Below are 11,990 nucleotides of genomic sequence, written 5' to 3' on the forward strand. Positions count from 1 at the left end.
CCTGGAATATTTTGTCTCTTCTTTTTTGTTATAGCAGAGGCCTCAGAGTTAGAGACAAGCCTTAAGAAACTCCTGGGCTTTGGTGATGATTCCATGACAGTTACATGGTTCATTGTCCCCTCTGCCATATTTTCATGAAAACAGTAATTCTGGATTATAACTTTCTTAAAATAGAAGAAAAAGCCCACACTGTTTATCTAAAAAGGTAGCTGTGGAGTAAGCAACAGGCTTTTCAGTGGGGTAGTACAAAATAATCTCTGGCCTTTTTAACTCAGTATGATATTTTTATGGCATTTGGAAAACAACATTCAGCAGTCTTTTCATTGTAGGATTCAAGGAAATAGTTTGGAGTGGCCATCATGCAAGGCTGCCTAAATGCTGTCTTTGTGGACCTGAAAGAAGGTTGATCATGAGGAAGAGGCAGATGTAATGATGCTTAAAAAGGCCTTGACAAAGTCCATGACAGCTTCAGGAATTCTAATCCTTTGCTGCATCTGAAGGCAGTGTATTTTTTTGGCTAGAATATCTCCTGAGCACTCAGATATTATTCCTGCTTTGTTCAAAGGGGAGGATGCAAAGTCAAGGTCAGTCATGTGGGAGTAGAGACTTAGATGACAAAAATCCCTCAAGAAATTTTTATGGCAGGACTGATACAGCCTTTTAGTAGTGGTTTTTGGTTGCCTCTAGTACATGTGTGTGACTGTAAGTCCTGGGGTTTTTTTCCTAAATCTTTCTAAGGCTCCTTTAAATGATGATTTTCTAACAGTCAGCCTAATTTCAAAGGCTGGTTCATTTGCTGGGGGATACAGATACGTCAAAAGCCAACTGGTGCTGAAATACAGTAGCAGGCATGCTATGGAGCATTTTCTGCCGTTCATCTCTTGTCCTGGGGTAGCATTTACCTTGAGGAGCTCAGGAGCAGGGCTCCTGAGTGGGAGAGGCTGGCAGTGACTGGCAGCAGGAGCTGTGAGAGCAGCAGCTGAGGCTGCGCTTCCCCGGAGACTCGGCACAGAGTGCTCATGACAAGTGCTGCTGCCACTGCTCTGAGCACTGAAAGCTGATCCTATTTATGAATCCGTGTCTTCTCCTTGTAATGTTGCTGTCTTGCAGGATGAACAGCTTAGGAAGGTTATTTTAAATTAACCTTCCTGTGTTAAAACAATGTCTAGTCTGTTCCTATCACATCCAACATTGTAAGCATCAAGGCCAGCGAGTCGTTCGACTGCAGCTGGTGTGAAAGGGGAAGGCTGGAAGAGTAATGTAAAAATGTGGAAAAAAACCCATCACACTTGCATAGATGCCTTTATAGGAACTGTTTTCATTGCATAATGAGATTGCTTTGTGCTCTAGAAGTGGTCAATAATAGATAATGTGCAAGTGTGCTCCATGGAAGATTGGCTGCCTTGGCAGGCAGAGTGTATTTAGCAGTCAGAGCAGCCCTTCTGTGTAGCCTTGCTTCTGCAAAGGACTGTGTGAAGAAACAAGCCTCTGTCTCCTTTGCTGTCCTGTAATTTCAGTAAAAATACTGTGGCAGGCTCATCGTTTTGGAAGCTTGTTGGAAGGGAGCTGTGCATTCCCAGCAGCAGCAATTCCCCAGCTACCAGTTCAGTGACTACAGAAAGCAGCTCTAAATAACCTTTTTAATCCCACTTCTGCCAGGACCTCCCACTGAATCGTGGCTTCTGTTGAATCTTGCTGCTGGGACAGGTGGAGCCTGAAGAACTGAATGGAAGTGTATTTTGCAGGGTTGGTGTTCTGAAATCCACTGGGGTTGCAGTTCTGAGACTGCCAGAAAGTGGGAGGCCAAACATCATGAAATTACAGAGCTTACTCTTTCTCAACTAAAAGAATATTATAAGGGAAGTTCCTTAATTGTTCTTTTGTTCTTATGTTTCTTGATTGAGCACCCCAGAGCACATGAAGAAGCCTCTGCTAACCTGGCAGGGTTTGGGCTACAGAAAATGGAAATACAGTAACCATCCTGCTCTCTGATTGTTGTCACTTGTATTGGAGCTTATCAGCATAATTTCTTCCAAAGAGAAAATACTAAAACTGTGATTAACATCACTGTGTCATAGTTACTTAACTGTGTAGACAAAGAGTTGGTGTCTGACAAGCTGAGCTCTGCTTTTCCTCTGGAGCTTGCAGGCAACACATTTCTCTGGTCAGAAAGAATTAAGCTATGCATTTCTTCATAGGTGACTAAAGAAAAGTCAAACAGCTGCATCTTCTAAATATGTCTGAAAGGTTTCCTTGCTTTTGTGTATAAAGAGATTTAATATTGATATTAGGAGTTTGTACTTGAGCAATGTTGTTGTCATATTATGTGTGCATCACTCTTAGACAATCACAAAAAGAGCCACATTGCCCATTCCATGCTGTGGGGCTGTGCTAACCCAGAGGGTGTCCTGTGAGCAGGAACACAGGGGCCAGAAGATCTGGAGGTGGATATTAACTTAAACCTCAGCTTGTAAGGAACAAAGGAGCTGTTCAGTGAAGGAAGTCCCTGAGCAATTGACAGAGTCAGAGTATGAAAATCACATGTACAGTGTCAGAGACACCCCTCAGTGAGCCAGGACTGGATGTACAAAGGAATGCATATCCCTCCCTTTGCTGCCCATTCCATGGAAGTGCCCTTTGCAATACAGCAGAGCCTTTGGTTCTTAAGACTTCTACAGATTTTTTAGGACTTTGACAGAGTTTTAGGACCAGAATCTCACTTTGTGTAATTTGTTGTTTGTGTCTGCAGCTGAATCCTGTTCGATTTCTGCCAGATGATGATCTGGGTTTTGTGCCGCTTTCATTTTGTTCTTGACTTAAATCATGACAGGTATCTGTGATAATTGTTGCTGAGCCCTTTTTCCTCCTAGGTTTGTTACTGGAGAGCAGAAATGTGCAGACTCGTGAGTGCACCTATAAATAGCAGGCTACTGTACATAAGATTGTTACTGTTGCCAGCCCTGTGTTTTTGTGACAAATCTTGTGATACTTTGTTTTTCCTAAAAACCACAGGTCTTGTATTTCATCAGAATCTTGGTTTTCATTTAAAAAAAAAAAAAGTTTCCAGTTTGATGTTGGCACCAAATTAGAGAAAAACATGACAATGTTTGCAGCTTCACCATGATGGCAGAAAAAACAAATGCATACAAGAACCCCCAAATATAGTATTTCACTTTAAAACAGCAAACAAAAAAATCCCAAACCATCAAGCAAATGAAAGACCTGTGGTTTTGAGGGACAGACTCTTAATGTCTGTGTTGTGGTCTTTTACTGTAACTGTAAAAATGACTTTTGTAATACTTTTTATAAAGTGGTGGTGTGTTTTTTTCATTGCAGATAAGCTTCTTGCAAAATCCTCATTGAAAAAGAAAGATGTTGCATCCTTTGGAAACATTGGTCACTTCATAAAACAAAGAGCTGCTAATAGTCCCTGAACAGATGCCTTTTCCCTAGATCTGATTCTTGTTCTGAGTCTGCATGATCCAAAGCAGAAGGGCTGGAGGCTGACAGTAAATCTGCTAAAATATTGAGCTGTTGTGGAGGGAAGTGCCAGTCTTGATTCTTCCCTCTTTGCTCAATGTAAGCTGAGTTACCCCTGCTTTTCATCAGGGTAAATGTTTAAGGAAAAATTGGTTCTGTTTTCATTTTTAGACTGTGGATTTCACTTTGTGAAGATTTTCTCATTATAGAGCCCTCCCTTAGCCCCCAGTCTGACTCAGCAAACCAGTGTTTGTGTGCTGTGCTTTTCCTGGAGAAGTCTCAAGTCATCACTTCCTTCAAGTGCTCAGGCTGAGTCTCTGTGGGTCTGGGCACTGCAAACTCAACTGGAGCTCTCCTCCTCTCACCCACTCCTGTGAATTGACCACTTTTCTTCACACAGAGAGAAAGATTAAATGTTTAAGTCTTGCATAACATAATTATTCGGCACTCCAACAAAAGGGAGAAAAATGGCAAGTTGTTGTGTTTGATATTTCAGATGTAAAAATCAATTTGAAATTACTCCAGATCAGATTTAATCATCCTGAATAAGTAATGAAAGGGCAAAAAAGTCATTGAATAAGCTTTTCACTCTGCTTTTGTTGACAATAAATGCTGTTGCAGATGAAGCAGTTATCAGGGCTGAAGAGAGAAACATGATTACTGGAAAAATGGGCAAACTTCACTTTTGCGAGTTGTGCAACCAGAGGTAAGATTATAGAAGAGAAAATAAGAATTTGGTAAGTTCAAAGGCCATTTTGCTACAAGAAGCATTCTTTTGGAAAGGTTAAGAGGAGGTTAGCAGAAATAATGATTATCTGATATTTAAGAGATTGAAATTTTGCAACGTTTGTTAATTTTGAAATCAAAATATATTTTCCATGACTTTGAGCTATGTTGATTTTATATTGTTATACCTCAAAAGGATTCTTTTTGGAATTACAGCGAAGTAAGGGGAGCTAGTTTATTTTCTATCCCATTTACTCTGTGGATTTAACCAAATCTTATTTATTATAGATGTATTTTCAAGGCAAAGATGGGGGAGCTTCCACTGTTGTTCCATGTTTCCTTTTCTGATGGTGCTGTGTCAAAACTTCTTGGTGATGATGCTCATCACTGAATTCCAGTGACACTCTCAAAGAGCATTCTGCTTTTCTCTGGGGATATAAAAACGGGAGAACATCTCAGGAACTCACCAAGTCAGTAAAAAAATGTATTTTCTCATTCTGCCCTGACAGATATCTTTCTGAGCACTACACATTTTGCTGTACAATGTTTAAAAAACGAAAGGCGTACTTGGGGAAGTGCATGATTTGTGAGTGGTGAAGCAGAGGAGGAGCTGGTGGCAGAATCTGGGGTGTTTTTTCTGTGCTGATTGCTCAGGGATGTATTATATTATCTAATCAGAAGTCATTACCGGTCTGTGCAGCATTAATTCATGCAGCCTTCCATACATACCCTGTGTTTGGTCCCTCAGGGCAGGATGGTTCTCTAATGGATCACATTCCCCAGATCAGCTGATAGGGCTGCAGCTCTGCCCTCACCCACACAGAGAGCTGCAGAGTGAGCTCACATTGAACTACCCAGGGAAGAAGTCCCAAACTGATTTTCTACACTCACATTTCAGCTAGAGAAACAACCTTCAGTTTTCTTTGTTTGTTTAAAAGAAAATAAAAACAAATTGTCCTGGTGTTCTAGAAGACACATCAGGAATCAGCAGGCTTTGTAGATTATGGTTTCCTCATGATGGTTGTTCTTCCAGCACACCCATATTAGTAGTGGAAAAGACCTGATTTTACAAACTCAGGATTTCTGTGCTGGGATATGTGATGGCTTCAGGTGTGAAGTGTGTCTGGCACTGAGCACTCACCCTGAGCTCAGTGTGCCATGGAATGTTTGCCCAGCAGAAGTGTTGGAGTTCTGGGACAGGGCAAACAGAAGGAGCATCAGGCTTGCTGCTAAGAAAATACGGGGTTCAGAGGTGGGGCTGATTTTATTGATGTGTATAAAAAGAAATAAGTTAATAATTCCTCTTTTTAAGAGGGATGTTTGGAATACTGAGAAACTCGTTCTCCACAGCTGTAAGATGCATTTAAATCACCCAGGGAAGCACTGCTCTATATTCATGTAAATGTGTTTTGATGTCCTCTTAAAAGTTTAAATGAAACACCCACGGCCAGGAAGCTGCTTCTCTCATGTGGGAGCACAATTGCAGTTCTTCCTTAAACGTACTGATAGGACATCTTTTTCACTTCAGAAGCTCTGAACTTTGGCAATTTATATTTATTTGAGATGAAAGAGGAGAGCTAACAACTTGACACCACTTCTAAATAAGAGAAGACCTTGGTTACAAATTCATTTTAAGCTTACTTAATTTTTGATGAATTGCTCATTCCTATTGCAGATGATTAGCAGCACTCTCTGTTCTGCAAAGACATTTTCTTTTCACCACAGCATAGCAACTTCTACCCCCCAATATCCACAGGAAAATATTGCAGAAGGTAGAACAATAAAAATGTGGATGTTTTCTCAGATAGTATAAACTTGTTAATTTTCTTGTCTTGGTAGCTAACATTAGTTAGCCAGTGTTGCAGCTCTTGTAGATCAGGGAAGTTTAAGTATTTATTCTGGTTGAGGGCCTTACAGGGATTTTATTCTTGGTGCAGATTGGGATCTTGAGCAGCCTGTAGAATTTCAGTGCAGGGAAAAGCTGTGTATTAAACCTTAAATGAAAGGTTAAAGACAAACTCGTTTTTTAATGAGCCCCTTTATTTTGTTCTGTGTAGGTATCAGTGCTTCTATTTGAAATGGAACCAGGTTTTTTATTCGCATCTGTGTATAACATTTTCTATGTAATATTTTAGGGGAGAGAAAAAAGATTGAGACCCTTGCAGACTAAGCTTTTTCATGAGTGAAGCTCAGAACAAAATCTACAGCACTCTGCTGCATTACCTTGGGAAAGTACTGCCTCTGTAGCTTTTATCTAATGCTCAGCTCAGGCTTTACATGTAGGTCTGTTTGATTATTGCCCCTTGGAGCAGATAAGTGCAAGCAATGATCTCACTCTGTTGTTAGGATAATTTCTCTTTGGGGATTCTGACCTTCTTCATATTTCAGTGACATCATCCTTTTTGCAGACTGTAAATCAGTAATGTTGACTCCTGACCTTGCTAATGAAACCTGCAGAAATACAGTATGGAATAACAGAATGCTTATATTGATATTGTGGGATGTGTAGCTGGCTTTTAGCTGCTCAAAACTACTTTTTAAAGGTAGTAAACTTGGAGATAAACTTGAATATATAACTTTGAATAATCATTTTTTGTTCTTAACATGTCTGTTCCGTGCCAAATCAATGTAGTATGCACATGTGCATCTACCTCAGATGTAACTTCAGTGTTTTCTTTTAATTCTGTCACCTTTATTAATTAGCCTGAAACACAGCAGCAAAGGGAAGCACTTTTGCACAGCGACCAACTTTGAAATTGCAGAAACACTGTAAAAAACAGACATACCACTTTAGCCACAGCAAAATGACCTTAATTCATAGAAAAGGCCAATTTTGCATGAACCAACAAAGACAATTTTCTCATTTAACACAGCATGATTTTAGTGGATGCAAAATTGCTTTCAAAATACCTCAGAATGATGCCTATCAGTTTCTCCATTAAATACCTTCATGTTGGTATCCAGGGTGCTGCAGGGGGTGCAGGATTGTGGGAGCTGCAATGAGGCTGAGGAACTGAATATTCTTGCTGTGGTTCGTTGCTGGATTGAAGCAGAGAAAGCCTCTTTCCTTTGTCAGTCCTTCCTTGTGTTGATTTTTGTGCATTTTACCTTTTGAGCAATCCAGGTCTTCTCTGTTATTGGTATTAATTTTTAATGCCTCATATAATGGCATTAAAAATCAGGTTTTCACCTGATTTATGTGTCTGAGATCAGTTTGTGTACAGTGACTTTCACTATTTCTCCTGCATGTTGGGACAGTTTCCTGTTATGTTGGTGTGGCTTTTCACATGCAAGAAGAAAAGTTCTTAAGATAGGATTGCAAAGTACACACACTGGATAGTTTAGGAGCTGGTTGGAAGGATGCAGAAATTACTTTTTACTGGTTTTTATTTTAGGCTAGCACATGTCTTTTTTGGCTTTTTAATGTGGTCTGTGTCCTACCCTAAACTAAAGGACTAAGGACAAATTGAAGCTGCATGGCAGCAGCTGTCAATGTGTACAGTGGTGTGCAAATACAATTTCTTTGAAGCTCCTATCTCTGGGATACATTTGCATAGGAAAAACATAATTCCACAAGCCCTGCACTTGTAATTGCTAATCACAGTTTTAATAACTGCATCTCCCCTTTGAGTCATGTGTCAGCTCCAGGTCCCCAGTGGTATCATAAATGTTTTTAAAAACTTGACTGGAGTAGTGAAATCCAAGTGAAAGAGATGAGGTTTGGTCCCTTCCTCTTCCCCTTCCCTCCCTCTTTTCCTCTTTGCTCATTCTCCTTTGTTCCTTGTTTTCTTGGGAAGCTCCATAGCTGTAGAATATAATTCTCAGCAAGATTTCATGTGCCAGTGTACCCTGTATTGGTTTCTTTTCAGTATTCTCCCCAAGCTAAAACTAACCTGACATTGTCATTCTACCATTTTTATTTTTAATGTCATTCTTTCTGTTTGTTGTGGGACATATTTGCCACTTTTAAATTCTTTTAATGTTTTTTTAAGGAAATACTGATAACAGCCTATCTTTGTCTAAAAAGACTGAAAGGAAAGAAACTGATTTTTTTTTTCCTCATAAGTCGACATTTCCGTTCAGAATTACATTTCACCTCATAGATGTATTTGAAATGATCTGGGAAGTTCATCTTTGTTTTCTTTGTGTTCAGAATTATGTGCTGTAGACAGTGACTTGAGGGCCTCTTAGAGCTGCAATCAGAGGGCAAATGGAAGAGAAATATTCTGAAAAAGGAACCAGACTGGAGTCTGTTGTGCTCTTTATGTACTTTCCAGCTGGTTTTGCTTCTAACGTTCAGTATTCCTCATGGGACACTGATGCAAATCTGCATTCACGTTTTTCCCCTCTTTGTGTATAACAGCACAAGACCCTAAAGTAAAGCAGTGATTTGCAATATTAGGAAATGAGGCTCGGTGTCCCTGTCCCCAGTGTGAACGTACACATTTAAATATGAATGAAAGTGGGCCAGAACCCCCTTGAAGCCTGGAGTTGAAGCACAGACTGCCTGTTCTTTCCGGTTTAAGTACTGTACTTTTTTTTTTTTCCTTTGCTGAACAACAGCTACCATATGGGCTGAGCTTCAGCCAGTCAACTGCTAAATTACAAACACCCTTTTGACTGTAAATTGAATGGAAAAGGATGCCAGTTATCGCTTTCCTCCCGTGGCCACACCACAAGAGCACCTGCAGTAAAAAACTGGCATTCATGCTCTGAAAGGCAGCACATGCTGCTATTGTGAGCTGAACAGGATCTAACCTTGGCTTTGCTCGCCCTGTTCCTATCGCAGCGAGGAGATGGCAGAGATAAGAGCCTCACTTCTGAATGTGAATTCACTCAGAGACATGTCCCAGCACTTATCCACCCTATTTGCTTCCACTAAAGGAAGTAAAAATCTACTTAGGAAGATGGCTATCTGTGCTATCCTTCTGAGAGCTGTCTTTGACTTGGGTACGTGATTACCATATTGATCTTGAGGTTTGTTATGAAATGATAAATGCTCTCTCTCTCTGAAAGCTCCTCACTGTGACCAGTTCAGCTCACTCACAGGATTACCTGCTCTCCAGCCTGAATGCCAGAACAAAACTATTCTGGTTTCTCACCTGAGCAGAGGTGGTCTGGAACAGGACCATCCCTCCATGCCCAGGGCACACTGGCACCAAAACCAGCACCAATCCCTGTTCAAACTCTCAGATAGGAGAGTTGAGCAGGGAGAAGGAAACTGCTGGTGTCTGGAGCAGTGCACTGGGCAGCCCAGTACAGGAGACAGCTGCTGGGCCAGGAGAGGTTCCTGTGCTGGGACGTGTGTCCTGACATGAAATGTGGCAGCTGAGCAAGGCTGCAGCTGCTGCTGGCAGGGGCCTGCCAGCCCTGGGGTTCCAGCAGGGCCAGGGAAAGTCCATCATCTGCTGTGTCCATTAACTCTTCTCTTCCTAGACAGGTAAATGTGATTACTGAGCCAGCCCAAATGGTTATTCACTCTGTGATTTAAAAGTATTGGGAAGAACAGGCAGTTTAATAATTAGAGTATTTCCTTACATCTGCTGGAGCCTGTAGCTGCATGACTGGCTAAAGGATCAGTGTTGAGCTCCCTAGTTATGGGGATAATCTTAGATGCATTCTCTGTCTGTCTTATGGCTTTTGCTCAAGGAATCTTTAAAGTTCAGCACCTACAAACATAAACCCCACTCTTGAGTCACTAAGGGCAGCCATTAAGTCAAGGCTCAGTGTACTGAAAAAAGCATTACAGTGCTAAAGAATTTATGGGGTAACCAAATAACATTCAAAGTGTTAATTTACAGGGTTTTGGAGGTTGGAGGCCTTGAGCATTTCTGCCAATGTTAAAACCCACAATGCTTGAACACAACCAAATAATTCTAGCATGAAGCTAGCTTTGTGCTTCTGGTAATTATTTGGTAGCATGTAACATAAAAGAGATAATGTATTTTTATATATCATAATGTGTAGTTGCCCTTCTCCCCAGAAGCGGGTGAAAGATGCTATTGCTGTTTGAATAGTCTCAAAACCAAGATGCTGATGTTGAAAAGTTGTTTTTAGAACATACTCTATATCTTTGGAGGTTTTTAAAATGCTTTCTTTTGAGATAGTAGATGACACCTTATATAATGAATACCATCAGATGTGTTATCCTTGGTTCCTCTTCTAGTTCTGGGCCACCTTTTAGCATTTGTGCATATTATGACTACTTTAGCATTATAATATGTTTATTAAGCTTAAATTAAATGTCATTTATGCTGTTTTTTGGATATCCATTGGTGCCCTTTTTTCCTACCATCTGTGCAGTGCTGCAGATTAACAGCCCACATTCCCATTACCTGTAACATTTATGAATGTTGAGCCTTCACTCTTTCTTTGTTTCTGATTAGAATAGTTCTGTACATAAATCAGGCATATGTATAATACTTATTAATTTTTAATAGAACCTGTAAGGTTTTTTGTATGATTAAAAAAAAAAAGATTGGGGAGATGCTGCAGCATAGCTGGCAACTGGAAATCTTGTAGCTGTTTCACAGTCAAGGTTGCACCTTGTCTCTTGCCTTGATGAGCTTGTTTTTCACAACTTTCCTAGGTTCTTAAAAAATAAATAAAGGATATTTTCTAGGAAAGCAAGTCCAGGTTTGGGAGAGGTACATGAATTTTAAGCAGCATGTCTATTGCTGGCTTTTCAGCATTTCTTTCCTGACAGCCTCCCCATGGATATCTCCAAAATGTCTTGAGTGACAAAATTCCAGCTGATTTTTCTTTGCTTTCCATGTCTGTGTGGAAACTCCTGATGAATTGTTGCAAAGTTGTCTTCAGGCTTCACCAGAGCATGGACATCAGAGCAGGGAACACTGGGGAAAAGAGATTCAGGATGGTGCAGAGGCAAATGAGGACAGGGGAGTGTGGAGAAGTGTCAGTGTGGGTGAAATGCATCATCTCCATGTCTGCTCTCCTCTGTCCCCACAGTCCTGGGCTCACCCCAGAGAATCAGAGCGTGGCAGTGGCTGGAAGGGACCTGTGGATGTGGATGGGACCTTGTCCAGCCCCTGCTCAGGCTGCCCTTGGCAGGTCCATCCACAGCTGGGTTTTGAGTCCCTGCAAGGATCTCCCCAGTGCACTTGCATTTATGCCCTTGCCAGACTGGCCAAAGTCCTTCAGAAGGGAGATTTCTCCAGAGAGGCTTTGTGAGACCTGCTGGACCACAGAGAGTCCTGGATGCCTGTCCTGAGGGTTGGAAGGGAGCAGAATTCCCAAATAAACATGAGAAAAAATGCATGTAGGGAGGAAAATGAGGAAAGCAGGTGCAAATGTGAGCATCTGTTAGGTCTGGTTGTACCTTCACAGAAGTTTCTCCTGTGAACAAGAATTCTCAGACCTTGGAAAGTCTCTGAAACATGCAGTTGGATTCAGAAATTCCTGTATCTGCTGGAGTCAGAGGTGGGAAGTGTGATATTTGCTTCTTAATTGTGCTCTAGGAACAATGTTAGGAGAGATAACATGCCAATTCCTATCCAATGTCTTTTGATAAGGTCAGTGTGAGCTTATTCTGAATTTGCTTTTGCTGAGAAGTATTTTGGAGTTCTCAGAATTTGGGTTTTATGTGTCATGTGTGGCCATCACTTACCTTAAGTCAGGCAGCTGCTTTTATATCCTGTTTTTCTGTCTCTTGCTAGCTCTGTGCTTGGTATGGGCCATCTTGCTGCAATCCTTCTGCTTTGGATGTGCCAGTTATGCAAACAGAGAGTGGGGATAGGTGTAGCTTCCTCTGGACTGAAAGTGGT

This window comes from Molothrus aeneus, chromosome 13 (assembly GCF_037042795.1).
Source record: "Molothrus aeneus isolate 106 chromosome 13, BPBGC_Maene_1.0, whole genome shotgun sequence".
Classification (NCBI taxonomy): Eukaryota; Metazoa; Chordata; class Aves; order Passeriformes; family Icteridae; genus Molothrus; species Molothrus aeneus.